The sequence below is a fragment of the Varanus komodoensis genome, unplaced genomic scaffold (assembly GCF_004798865.1).
Source record: "Varanus komodoensis strain SLA01 unplaced genomic scaffold, ASM479886v1 scaffold94, whole genome shotgun sequence".
Taxonomy (NCBI): domain Eukaryota; kingdom Metazoa; phylum Chordata; class Lepidosauria; order Squamata; family Varanidae; genus Varanus; species Varanus komodoensis.
Genome location: NW_025336646.1, coordinates 719,201 through 733,522, shown reverse-complemented (window position 1 = coordinate 733,522; position 14,322 = coordinate 719,201). Strand labels below are relative to the sequence as shown.

The following is a 14,322-nucleotide window of genomic DNA, read 5'->3' as shown; positions in this document are numbered from 1 at the left end:
GGGACAACGGGGTAGACACAGCCTCCTTGCCCTCCTTGAGCTTCCAGAGGTGAATGGATAGAAAGGGAAAATGATGGAGTAGAGGCCCTTTGGGGTGATCTATCATGTGTTTCCTTACACTCTTGGGTACCCTCCATAAATGATTATCGAATTCTGTATTCTGTATAAGTCCTTTCCGTTCCATTTTGCTTTGTCTGTGGGAATGAGACATGCTCACCTAACTTTATCAGGTTCAGAAAAATCTGATCTCCTGCCAGCATTCTCATTTTACAATTTTTTCCCTCATATTCAGCATCTAGATATGATCAACCCCTACTCAGGTGTGTGTGTGTGTGTGTGTGTGTGTGTGTGTGTGTGTGTGTGAGAGAGAGAGAGAGAGAGAGAGAGAGAGAGAGAGAGAGAGAACGAGAACTGACTGACTGACTTAGGTTAATTCAGGGCCACAAAATCTTCATGCAGAAGGTCTGATTTTACCTGCAGGTGAGTATTTCAATCTCTTTCTGAAAAACACTGATCAGCTGTTGAACAGAAAATAGTGAGCTTTTTGCAGTGGAAACAATTAGGATCCTGCAAGTGAAGCTAAACCAGCAAAGAGACTGAGAAGTTGCTTATTTGGGAACCTGAACTTGCATTGCTGGCTAAGTAGCTGTAATCTGGTTTGAATAAAGAGATCTTTGTTGAAATAATCAGCACCACCCAGGTAGTTACACATACTTGTCCCTTGTAATGATGACAGAGTGTGGGAAAAAAATCTGCAAAACCACTATTTTTCTGTGTGCTTTGGAGTGATAGACTCTTTTCTAACCAAACTTGCATACACCTGTACCCTTAAAATGTTGATGTTGTTTCTTTTGGTCAAGTGTCTTCAACACAACTCCATGTCAATTGTTATTCATAAACAGTGCCATTCTTATCAGCCATTCCTTTGCTAATGGACTCAAGCAATTTGAAAAACTATACATATAACCTACATATAACCCTCACTCTGCCCAGCTTATCACTGTAGAATGTTTGAACTAAACACGAAAGTACAACAAGCAGCTCACCAGTGACCTCAGAATTGGATCTTGTAGTGTCAGTTCTCTTAATTTAGCAAGAAAACTAACAGCAAATTATGTTTTTGATTTTTTTCATAGGATGTAGTGTAGTCTTGTAGAATTTTACTTCATTTGGCATGTACAAGTTATTTAAAGGGTTTTTCTGCATCTCTTCTTTAGTCTTATGGATCTTTGTTAGTAGTCACTTGTTCTTACGCAAAGAAAAGTTCAGGAGGATGTTTTGTCCGATGATAGGCAAGGAAAATGCGTACATCAGAAGACCAAATAGAGAACATTGTACTAAAACATCAAACTTTGGTTTTTTGAATTAAGTTACTAAAGTTAATGCACCAGAAGAGCATAATCAAAGTCTCAAAAAGGGAATATCATCTGTTACTGAGACAAAGAACTTGCAAGCCATGTTTGATCAGAATACATTATTTTAAAAATATGAACCTGGGCTAGAGACTTCAACACTCCTGCTATTCAACGTTCCTATTCTTCAAAAGAGAGGGGAGGAATTTGTTTTATGCCAAGCCAAACCACAGTGGAAAAAGAATCAGCTACTCAAGTCAGGTTCTCACCCCAGGCAGAACCCAGCTGTAAAATAGGCCAGTATTTATTTGGACATAAGTCCTACTGAGTTCAATAGGACTTACTTCACAAAAGGTGTAAGGTTGTAGCTTATCTTTATATACATAAAATACTGTGTATGTGCTGTTAAAAGACATTTAATCTTGGCTTCTAAAGGCACAATCCTATCCAAATTAAGACAGAAAATGGCTGGCTAGGGAATGTTGGGAGTTGTAGGCCTCTTTTCTGCACAGGATGGTGCCTTAAAAATAAAGTTATTTTTGTCATTGAAAGCTAGACAAAAGCAGCATTGTACATTGATTTTTGAAGACATATTATTCAAAGCACTCGTTCCATGCCATTCTGCACAAAAGCTATTTGCCAGCTGTGATCTGGACTGCTGTCTGAAGCAAATTAAAATAATTGAGATTTACAAAATAGCCCGTTCCTTTCAAAAAGGAACCGTCTCCCAGAAGGGCTCATCTGCGGATGATCCAGTGCTGCAGGCACTTACAAGTTAACACATGACTTAAGGAGGGAGTTCTTACATGACACAGCTTTATTTGGGAGAGATTCAATGACTAATCGGCAAAACCTTCCCCTCTTTACACTCATTTGCTCCATCTTTTGGAGGCGAGGCTGCTAACAAAGTGCCCCTATTGTGAGGAGCAGGCTGCAGCCGCCGCAGGTGTCCTGGTAGCGACACATGACAAAGCCCACTTGTTAATCGGCCGCGTCACGTGGCCCGCGCTCCCCTGCTCCAGCCATCGCCCGCCACGGCCCTCAAAAGCCACATCTAGCGATTCCGTCAAAAGAGCTGTTCTCCAAGGATTTCTTAGCAACGACTGTTTCGGGGCGGGGGGGTGTAAATCAGGGGTCTGCCTTTTCCCCAGTGCCCAGAATTCAGAAGCGGTGGCTTTAGCTCTCAGTCAGCTTGGATTTTCTTTGAAAGCATCTGTGAGGAGACAAAAACAATTAATACACGGTCACTCATGCCACAGATTAAGGCAACACTATTGCAGGTGGAGCGCTGAGGCAATCAGGAGTTTCTAAACGTAAGAAACCACCATCAGAACAATTGCAAGGAGGTCTGATTTTATTTTATTTTAGAATTGGAAATAGCCCTGGTCCCAGAGTGGATGGATTTTGGCAGATGATGTGATTCATTTACTGCTGTTATGTGTAACATGTTTTGTATTGTGCAAGGCACCAATAGTGTTTGTGCTGACTTAATGAATGGATGATTTATTTAATGTAATAAAGATTTGGGCTGAGACACTGACTGTGAGGATTTGATCTGCAGGCTCCTGGGTTTAATTCCCATACTATAACCAAGATCCTGCATTACAGATTGCATATACCAAAATGTTCTTAAGGTGATTTGCATTAAAAGCACATTTTTAAAAACCCATCATACTATTATACCTTTGAATGGTGTGCAGGTGTATCTGTCCACTGGTGCTGAATTCTCCTGGCAGACACTGCCCCTCCATAGCCTGTTCTGGAAGCCTAGGGGCCCCTCAGGGTTAGGATTAGACTGCGGATGGGGAGGTTTGAGGGAAAAACAGGAAGGGAGAATCCTATTGCATGAGTGGAAGTTGCTTGTGCAATGAAACCCAGTGAAAATCCAAAATTAATAACAACAGAGTCTACCAAAAACGGTTCCAATTCAGGCATATTGAGGGAAGCAGAGCCACGGGTCTGAGAAAATAACAACGAAAGGGATGAAAAGGCAAAACCAAAGAAAAAGCTGCATGACGTCTACAGCACCTGACATCTCTTTATCCTGGGCAATCTTATTACCCTTATCATGGAAGTTCCATGACAGAGTTAGAAGTATTACTTGGAAGATTTGGATTTAATAAGAGCTGTTCTTGCTGGAAACACCATTTCTAAAACGTGTGGTCTGATCCAGCATGGCTTTTCTTCTGTTCTTATGAACATCATGGCTGAGTGGGGACAGACACCCAGATCTCCAACTACTAAACCCTCTGGCTCTTGAGAAATTTACACCCACTTGTAACCCTGCAGCAGGTCACAACACAACCCTCCACTGCCTTCATGTGATTGGCCATGGGGCATCCATACAGCAAAGTTCCAGGTGTGCACAAGCTGCAGTGACTGGATGTACTGCCAGGTTCCACTGACATCACACAGCATGTGAATATCCACCAATATGATGACTAGAATTTAAACAAAACTGCAGCATGTCTCGGCCTTCTTAGGGTTCTTTATTTTTAAGCCCAACTTCTTTATTTTTAAACCCAACTTGCACTGTACAACTGTCCACACTGAAGATACCTTAGAATCACAGAATAGTAGAGTTGGAAGGGGCCGTGAAGGCCATCAGGTCCAACCCCCTGCTGTTGCAGGACATCATGTTACACCATCCCACTCAGATGGCTGTCCCGTTTCTTTTTGAATGTGTCGTGTAGGAGAGCCCACCACCTCTCTAGGCAGCTGGTTCCACTGTCATATTGCTCTGACAGTGAGGAAGCTTTTCCTGATGTCCAGCCTGAATCTGGGTTGTTGCAGATTGAATTGATTATTCTATGCTCTGCATTCTGGTATCAGTAACAAGAGATCTTGACCTTCCTCTTTCTGACAGCCTTTGAGGTACTTTTAGAGGGATAGCTTGTCTCCCCTCAGTCTTCTCTTTTCAGGGCTGAACATGCCCAGTTCTCTCAGTCTCTCTTCATAGGGCAGTTTTTCCAAACCCGGGATCATTTTTGTTGCCCTCCGCTGGACCCTTTCTAGTTTCTCTGCATCTTTCTTAAATCTTGGTGCCCAGAACTGGACACACTTTGACTAGAGGGTTCTTCTCAGATGACCCTCCAAGTAGAAAACTGTAAAGAAGGACCAGCAGTGAGATGCATGGCCAAGTAGGATTTGGGACTCTGTTACAGGTTTGCTCTGAACTAGCAACTGTTTGGCCCTTATGCCAAAAAAAGACATATAATGAATATTGGTAGTTAAAACATGTATGAATACTAGTCAATACATTTAAAAATCAAAGCAGTTAGGAAAAAATGAACAAACACTGGAACTCAAATCTGTGCAATTCATTTTGCCCCATCTCTGTTACAGGGACAAAATGGTGTCATTGCATCTCCGGGTTCCATGGAGATGAGCTTTTTAATATTCATAAGCTTCCTGCACACAGATGTTAAAGAAAGACTGAAGTGATTAATTGATCCTGGCCGCAGTTGAGCTATCGTGTAGCTGGAGAATTACCTTTGTTAAAGAAGATTCAGAAGCCAGCAGAAGGTTTGCTTAGGAATTTTATTAACAAAAGATTTCAGTCCAAACAACACAGTGCCACTTTTGTGCCCAATTGTCCAACAACTCTTGCGTGTATAAAGGCAAAAAGAGTAAGCTAGGAATGTGTGTTTCAGCATCCTTTTACAGAGAGGGGGTTAAGAAAGATTTGGCATCATTGTTAGACTATCATAGTGTGAACTGCAAAAATTGAACAACAAAGGATGGCATGAGCAGGGCAGGTGGAGAAAAAGCACTTTGAGAATGAGTCAGATGAAGATTAAAGGGTTTTTTTTTTTTTTTTTTTTTTTGAGTTAGTGGGAATGAGTAAATGAAAGAATAGGAGCTGGTTTAATTATCATGGCTTCCCCCATCATGCCATGGGAAATGTAGTTTTGTTCAGATACAGAGAATTCTGGTGGAGATCTCAGCCCTGTGCTACAAATAAGCAAGTTTCCGCAGCTTAACTGCTTTGGCTCACTCCCCAAAGTTTCCGGGAATTGTAATATGCGAGGATGATACATATCCCTAAGACAGTGATTCCCATATTTCTGATGACTGAATCACACACTTCTTCCTCCTCAGCTAAAACTGAAGGGACACTTCATCCTTATTCACAAATAAAAGTGTTGCTTTTTAAAGTGAGCAAAAATGAGAATTACCCACCATCAAACCCGGGTGTTTTTGCATGGTCACTCTGTGTATGTCCCCTAAGTGAAAGGAGGAAATTCAGCAGTGACTCATGCATTATCCCAAAAGACAAACCCCTCGGAGGACAGGCAGTTCTGCTACAGCTCTTTAGCAGGAGTGATTGAATTCTCCCGAATGCTCTTGTCTACCCAGTGTGGAGAAAGGCGCAGAGCCACCCAGCGCAGTGAAGGGGGAGACGGATAAAAGCAGGAAGCACGAGCTGAATGATGTGTGCAGAAGTAGCCTTTGTGGGGGGTGAGTTGTCCTTCGGTTTATATCTCACCCACTCCCAGTGAAGGAACTCAAAAGCTTATGCAATTCAAACATTAATACAAAGACTAAAAAGTTAGCATAGAACTACATTAGCTAAAATAGTAAAATTATATAAACTATCAAATTTTTAGAAGCAGGAAAAGCAGCATAGACAGCAGAGATAGTCCAGTGCAATCTCACAGGCCCAGGCTATTTCCAAAGGCCTACCGGAATAGATTTGTTTTTGCCTGCCACTGAAATAACAACAGGGAAGGCACCAGACCAGCTTCCCTGGGAAGGGAGTTCCAGTGCATTGGAGCAATCACCGAGAAGGCCTTCTCCTAAGTTCCCACCAACCGTGCCTACAGAGGAGGTAGGACAAAGAGGAGACCCCCTCTGAAGCTCTTAAGAGTATGGACAAACTCATAGGGCAGAACATGGTCTGCCAAAGAGCCTGGATCCAAGCCATACAGAGCTTTGTAGGCCATAACCACTGAGCCAGCCAGCCTGCCTTCCTTCCTTCCTTCCTTCCTTCCTTCCTTCCTTCCTTCCTTCCTTCCTTCCTTCCTTGAGAAATAACTCAAGGCACGCTAGCAGTAAGGTGTGTGGCTGCACCGATTCTTTAAAAGCCCTTGGCCTGACACTCCTGCCGTGAATTAATTTATTAAAAGCTTTTTTGTATGCCATCCTATTATACAAGATCTCAGGACAGCTTTCTCACCACCATTATCCCCAGCTGTTCACACTCCTCCTCCTTTTCCTTGTCATTTCTACCATGAGCTTTCCTGACAAGTTCAGAGCCAGTGAATGAATCTGCTCGTCTTCTTCCTCCTCATCCTCACTCCACAGCCATTGCACAAACTAGAGAAATGAGCAAGCCATAGTGGTGAAGAGGAGGGGCAGCTCTGAGTGGCTCTATTCAGTGGGCCCCTGCTGTAGTGCAGCCCCTCAGCGGGTGCCAACTAGGCCTCCTTTGGATGCCAGCCCCGCCAAGCACTTAGTTCAGAATTACTGCCACTGAGCACTGAGAACTACAGTTCCCAGGAGCCCTTGGGTCAGAGCAAAGAGTGACTACTATCAAACTGTCCTGCAACTGGTTAAACATGGTAGTGTGAAGAGGCAGAGTAAAGCTCATTCATTTTAGCAGCCTGCAAAATCCCTCTCTGTCCTACAGATAATTAAGTACATAAACAGCAAGGTATTCAGCAGGTTCTCTGATCCAATGGGGTCGTGTCACTCTTAAATAATTGCATATATATCTGAAAAACTTATTTTTAGGTTTTGCTAAAACAAGCAAACTTTCCTTTCCCCCTTGCTACTGACATGCCCCTTTCCTTCCTGTTAGGTTTCTTGGGAAAGCCTCGATAAGTACAATATACAATGCCACTGGTTTCCATGTCTGAAAATGACAACATCTCACCTCTTATTTTCAAGCTGAACTAGAAAATGAGATTGTACTGAAGGAAGTAGGAGGCACAACTGGATTATTAATAGTTACAATCATAATGGAATTTTAAAAAGCAGAAAACAGCACATATTTGTCTGCAATTGCCTATGTTTGCATAAACATATGTAAGATTTATGTTGTGCTATTCTTACCACATGATGTCAATGGGGCAAACAGAGGAAACTTCTTTTCTTTTTTTAAAGGAGCCATCCAATAAGCATTCTCTTCCCCTATTCTTTGGCCAAGTTCCTCATTTCAAGGAACAGATGCAAAATAATAAAGAATAACTTGAACATAAGGAGAGCAGCACTCCCTATTCCTTCTAGAATGAATGTCACACACATAGACTTAAGCCCTGCAGTTTCCCTTAAAAGCTGTTTTAGGGGCGGTGGGTGAAGAAGCGTCTGTCGGATCCTCCATGTCATCATCATGGCCACAGCCACCACTGCCCTGGGTGAACAGTCAAGTTCTCTGGTGGGGAGTCTTCTTCTCCTCTATCCACCCTCTTTCCTCCAGTTTTAGTGCAGTTTTCCCCTCCATTCTAAAGGTTGAACCCTCCCCACCCAATAAGTCCTAAGAACTGGCAGGAAGGAATTGAAACTAAAGTGTGGTGGCACATTTTGGCATTTTAGCCCTGCTGCCTTGGCTTTAGCCGTACCTCGTTTGCCTTTGGCCTATTTAGCTCCAGATTGCGGCCCCAAGAATTTCTTCAAAATCAAATTTGGACCCACAGGTTGAAAGAGGTGCTGTACCTCTGTTCTAGGAAGCAAGTTACATGGGGCTCAATAGGGTTTTCTTCTGAGCAAACATGTGTAAGTTTGTACTGTACAACTCACAAATAGTTTTGTTCCCATGTTTGTGATGCAGACTTTGCCCTGAACCAGCAGCCAGCCCATTTCCTGCTTTCTCCTTGGACATTTTCTCTCTTCCCACCCCACCCACTTGTCTTCTAAAACCTATGATTGCAGGGAGTTGCCATTTGGATGCAGCATTCAAAGCTGCAAAATAGATCTTAACTTTGGGAGAGCTTGAAAGTGGTTTGAACAAAAAGCTGTTTCTGGGGTGTGCACATATGTTTCTTTTGCTCCTTTGTAGTTGCCTCTGGCCAAACAGGTTTCATAGTTATTTGAAACAATGCAAAACCCCTTCAGACCTCCTTACCATAGCCAGAAATGGGGTGAGTAGAGCTTCTTTCAAACTGCCTTAAATTATCAGGTCTTCTATGACACATTTAAGTTTGGTTAGCAAAATGTGGGGCTAACAATTAACTTGAGTTGCCCAAGAAATCTGTGCATACTGAATTGGTTTTAAGATCCTTTCTACAAGCATACAGATCCTCTCCTCTCTTTTCCAACATATTTTCTTGGAGGTAGGGAAGGGAGAGGGGGAGATCAGGAACGTGTAGTGAATCATGTGTTCCATCTGCAGTGGCAGACCTTTTAAAATTGTGGTTAGATTAGGGTGAGCCATGTGAAAACGACGTGCATGGTGGAAAGCAGCTGTGCGTCTTACAGGGGAGAGATTGATTTGGATCCAAGCTTGTTGGGTAGCCATATGGCTTCTCTTATGGAGGACAGTCCTCTCTCTGAAAATATTCTCCATTTGGAAGGCTGTCCAGGACAAAAGAATGAACCACAAGAAAGGATAGCATAAGAACAGCCCTGCTGTATCAGTCAGTTGCCAGCGAGAGGGTTTTCTCCCCTCCTGGTTTCCTTGCATGCTGCCTCTGATCCTTCAGGCAGCCAATCAGAGCGTCATCTTTCCCGAGTTTCCAAGTTGTCCACACTGGCATTCCTCACTACATCCTGAAGAAGTGAAGGCCTCAGTTCAGCTGTGCACACTGTGTGTCTGTCTTGAATTGGATGCTCCTTTGCACTTAATACCTAGACGTCACTTGAGCAGGCGCACAGGTGACCTGGTCACTGCCTTTCTCACAATGGTGAGATGCATTTATACTGTAGTTATATAAATGTTATTATCCCTTAGGTTGGACTTCTATTTTACATATGCAAACTGTGTTCCAATGGTCTCTTTTTTGGTGATGTATCGCTGGCTGCCCTGGAGCTGTGGTTTGCATGGAGGCTTAGCTCTTTACTCCTTTAACAGCTTTAATAGCAGCTTTGGGATTAGGTTCGTGATGTACAAAAAAGGACAAACCACAACCCTGATCCATATGTGAGACATAGTGAAGGATGGGCTATAACAGCTGTAAATAAATAAATAAATAAATAAATGTGATCCCTTCTGCAGTTGTTTTATTTTTTAACTGCTTGTAATCCATCTAGAGAATGCTTGTTATTGGGCGAAAATATAATCAATACATTTGACCTGTCAAATGGGAAGCTAGGGGAGCAACCACTGCATGTGAGACAAATTCCCTTAACACATCATGGCAACAAGGCCCACCTGCCTGCAGGGAGTCCCCTGCCACCATCTGGAGGCTCCCGGTCCTGCTTTCCACCCTCCTTATGGTTCATCTGCCCTGCCAAGCCTGCAAGAAGCATAACGAGAGGCTGGATGAGCATTCTGCTTTTCTCGGGCACTTTAGTCCTGGGAAGTTTTGCAGAGGAGGTCCGAATGCAGTGGCAAATGCGTCTGCAGCAGTGGTACCTGGGCGAGGAGGAAGGGGTGCACAGAGAGGGCCCCTTAAGGAGGACTGCCTGCCCAAGCCTTCCCCAGGGTGGCAGACAAAGTGAGTCTGGACCGAACTGCCCAGGAAGCCTTATGGCTTAATGGGACAGGATAAAAATCTAGCCTAATAGATAAACTGTGAGATGCTCTTCCTTAGTAGATCTGCACTGCAGCATGATAAGGGCTGAATCCTAGGCAGACTTGGACAGAAAAAAGTCCCATAGGATTTTTTTAAACCTAAAGTTACATATGCTTACATCCTAAGGGATTTCAGATGGCAGCGATTGAGATGCAGCACTGATGGTGCTTCCAGATGAGACTTTCAGTACACAATCGCTCAGCCTCGAATGCTCTATCTTTCAACTTTTTTCTTGCCATAAAGAACTGCTAAGGCTGAAAAGAAAGAATTGCTTCATAATGCCTTTTCACCAGTAGCGCTAGGAGTCCACTTTAGCAACTGGTTTTCTCATGCGAGTAACTCCTGGGACAAATCTGATGTTATGCTTTGATTCTCTTGTTATTTTACTTCAGGTCTTAGAGCCAAACAACACATGATCCTAATCATATCCCCCGAAGTTTCAAGCTTCATTTCTCAACTCTAATGTTAGACTTAAAGAGGGTTAACCCTTTTCTCCCCTGCTGCAATCCCAACGGAAAACACCACCCTGAGCTTTTCCGGGAGAGAAGTTAGCACTGCAATTAAGCCAAGCTTCAGTTAACTCGAGCACCTCTCATGGGGTCAACAGCAGTTTTAGGGAGAGCAGTGATCTATGCCAGAACTGCTGTGGGAAGTATTAACTCTGCCTCCCCGTGCTCTGTGATCCCAATCCTGAAACACCCACCCCTTTTGCTACTTACTGTTAAAAAAGAACTCAGAACCTGAAAATGTCCTGCAAGGTTTCTTTTTAGTGGTAAACTAGAAAAGATGAGATTGCATGTAGCAAGGGAAGGGCCACGACCTTCCCTTTCCAGCAATTCACTTCCCTGTGGTTTGTTTCCCAAATTCCACAAATTTCACTTCAAAGTTTTGCTTGGCTCATTCCAGTTTACATTGCAACAGGTTTTTTTTTAGTTTGTTCAAATGGGAAAAGTTAACATTTCAAATGGGAAAAGTATACATTTCTATGCAGTTTTTTAAAATATGCACTTTCCCCCATTGACAAAGAAAGCCATCCAATGTGTCTGCCTGTACCCATCCAAATTCAGAAAATTCATCCAACTGAGTGCAGGAAGAGCAAAACTGTGTCTTTTGCCACTGCTCACAAGGATGGAGGAGCTGAAGCACCAGCAGAATTTGAGATAAACCTCAATCTTCCCCTCCAGGCTCCTGGAACACTGGCACTTAGGATCTGAGAGCCACAAGGGCATTGAAAGAACCCTACTGGCTGCAAGGATGGGGAGTGGGGGAGACAATCCACAGCTGGAGTGGCAGCTCCAAGCTTAGAATGCATTTCCAAGCTTGGAGCTAGAACTGTCCTATCCTACCACCATCTAGATAGTGTCCAGCTGTCATAGGATTGCACGCTAAAGCATTTTTAATGTGCATTTGAAAGTGTGCATTTTTAAAAATGGAATCATAGGTCAGGATTGTACAAAGATTTTTTCATCGTTCCTTTCTGTGCTTCTGATATATGATGCAAATACAAATTATTATTATTATTACCACACTGCACTTATATCCTCATTTTCCCTGCTGTGCAGAACCCAAGATGGCTTATTTAATTCCATTTTACACTTACAACCCCCCTGCGAGGTAGCTTAGGCTGAGTGTGAGTCACCCAGTGAGCTTCATGACCAAGTGGAGACTACAACCCGCACCTCCCAGGTCCCCAGTCCAGTTTGGTCCTTAACTTCACCAGGTGAGACTACAGTTTTACATCCTTTTCTTGTCATGTAGATGCTGAGCTTTTGTGCCTTTGGACACATTTACAAATAATATGTTATGATGAGAGGAGAATGTCAGTGCAAGCACAATTCTTATCATGCTTAGCAAAGCGAGACGTTTTGGGAAAGGCTGGTGGTGCTTTTGCTTTGAATGCAAAAGGTCTCAGCTTCCGTTCTTGGCATTTCCAAGTAAGGCTGGAAAAGGCTCCACTTGGGGAGCATAAAGTGCTGCTGCCGGGCCATGTGCTCAGCCACATGAACCAATCTCCTGACTCATCATGAGCAGCTTCTCCAATGCTAATATTTTCCCATGTACACCTGCATCTGGTACAAGATTTCCCCCTTGAAGAATAGGTGAAAGAGAAAACATTCTTTTCCTCCAGAAAGGACACACACCAGCAGTGAGTGAGGTTGCAGCCCAAAACAAGTGGCAACACTGCCAGCATGCGTGGGCCCCAACACAAGCACACTCCAGCACATGTTCACTTGCGTGCACACCATCCATACAAACATACACATTCACTTTCACAGCAGACATGGATACATGGTGGGTCAGATAGGCCTGTCCATCACTTCTGCTCCCAGGAAAGCCAAGGGGTGAGCAGGGCGCCAAGGAAGCATGGCCTCACGTTGCTCTCAGCCCCTTGAAGTGGTAGCTCCCCAATGAGCCAGAAGAGACACCTTGAGGCGAGGATGGGGCTTTGGGGAGCAGTCCGGATAGAGGCCTTTGCCTGCTGGATGGGGAGATAGATGGTGGCATGAATTTTGCTTGCACACTGGGAATTCCTCCGACCTGGAATTCCATTCCGCTTTGGAGGCCTTCTTCTGCGGATGCTCAATGCAATGGCAACTGGTATGAAGAGAGGGCTTTTTCAGTTGCGGACAAGCACCTCTTGAGGGGAGGTATGTCGGTGGCCATTCACACACCAGCAGCAAACATAGCTCTGTTTTCTCAAAACTTCATCATTAATTTTGAATGCAACCATTTTGGTGAGGTGTTCATGTGTGTTCTCAGGCTTAAGATCAAAGCCTCAGTTGGCACTCTGCGAATGAAAATGAGGGTCCCTGAAGGGCTGCTTAACCACATTTTGAAGTTAAATGAGGTAATATGCATGGCTCTTCTTAAATAACGGAGCTCTGTATTATTATTAAGTCTAGAGTCTAAAATTACCCAAACGCACCACTTTGTCTAATTTCCCAAATCTTAAGAGGCTAGTAAGTGTGGGGAGGGGATGAATAACTGCTTTAGGATATTGGTGCACTTATGGTGCACTTAAATCAGTTAAACAATTTGTGGCGTGCATGTGTGTGTGGAAGATAACACCCCTCCACAAAATGCCAGGGTCTCAATCCATCCCAAGCCAAGACCAGCTCCCTGTGTGGCGTGGGTGGGAGAATGAAATCATCCTGTGCTCTTGAGGTCAAATTGCGCAAGGAAGCACAGCTAAAATAACGACTGCAGTCGGGGAAGTGGAAAGCGCAATGAAATCCGTGGTGTGCAGAGAAAAAAGTGGAGGCAGCAGATGAGGGTGTAAACTGAGGGAGGTAGGAGCCACGAAGTGCAAAAAATGGAATGCTGGGAAAAGAAAGCGGGAAGAGAGGAAGTGCAGAGAGTGCGCTATGGGGAGCGGGCAGAGGAAAAGGGGGGTCACAAATATGGGGCTTCATCAAAGAGACGTGCAGGTGAGGAAACAAGGGCGGGTGAGTGAAAACGAGATGTGGGTGTGAATCGTGCAGGCCTCTGGTGATCCAGGGAGAGAAAACGAGAAGAAAGGCGACGCTGGGAACGGGCAAAGGAAGCAGGAGTTCACCAAGGGGCGGGGAGCGCCGGGCTGTGAGGATGCCGAGAAAGAAAAGGAGGGGATAAACGGGGTGCAGGCGCTACGGGGCACCCCCGGCTAAAATGGCAACCCCGCCGCCTTTCCGCTATGCGCGCAGCTGCTCTCCTGCGTTAGTCAAATGTAAAAAGCGGCCCTCGGAGCGTTTCGAGTTGCGCATCTGCGCTCTGGCTGGTTGGGGGGAGGAGGGGGCCGGGCGGGGAGCGCTGGGGGAGGAGGATCGATGTTGCGGCGGCAGAAGCGGCAGGAGGAGGAACTGCTGCTGGGAGCCTGCAGCCGGGCAATCCGCCGCCGCTTGCACAAACGCACGCGCGTATACGGCCTGAGCTTGCCCGGGCTCCTTGCCGGTCGCCCGGCGTTTGGCAATCCTTACCCCGTGGAAGAGCAGGAGGAAAGTCCCTCTCCGCTGCCAGGGCTGCTTAGTTTATGGCGCTGCAGCCGAGCGTCTGGGAGGTAAGTTTCCTCTCTCGGTATCATCGCCTCTCTCATTCTAGCGGCTTGCAGAGGGAGCCGAGCACGAGCGACTGCGGGATCCGGCTGCGACAGGGCAAAGGAAAACGGAGTTTCCCCTCGCTGCGCTGGCAACGGCAGGGGGCTGTTTTTCCCAAGTGACGTTTGCGAGGCAGCGACAGGCGCCCATTCATTCTCAGCAGGTACAGAGTTGCATTGTGTGTGTTTGCGTGCTGCCTTTTGTGCCGAAACGGCGCACGCT

General features: G+C 45.0%; 1 protein-coding gene and 1 long non-coding RNA gene across 2 annotated transcripts in view; one reads left to right on the top strand and one right to left on the bottom strand.

Moving 5' to 3' along the window:
• Positions 1-2,150: 2,150 nt before the first annotated feature.
• Positions 2,151-14,225, bottom strand: LOC123017530. Its single transcript, XR_006413624.1, has 2 exons — positions 13,984-14,225; positions 2,151-2,565 (listed from the first exon to the last, which is right to left on the bottom strand). It is a non-coding gene; the product is annotated as an uncharacterized LOC123017530 (long non-coding RNA).
• PRAG1 (PEAK1 related, kinase-activating pseudokinase 1) overlaps positions 13,958-14,322 on the top strand; it is a 47,556-nt gene continuing 47,191 nt past the window's right edge. The window contains exon 1 of the mRNA XM_044418943.1: positions 13,958-14,063. The gene's annotated coding sequence lies outside the window, so the exon portion shown is untranslated. The remainder of the gene's footprint in view (positions 14,064-14,322) is intronic.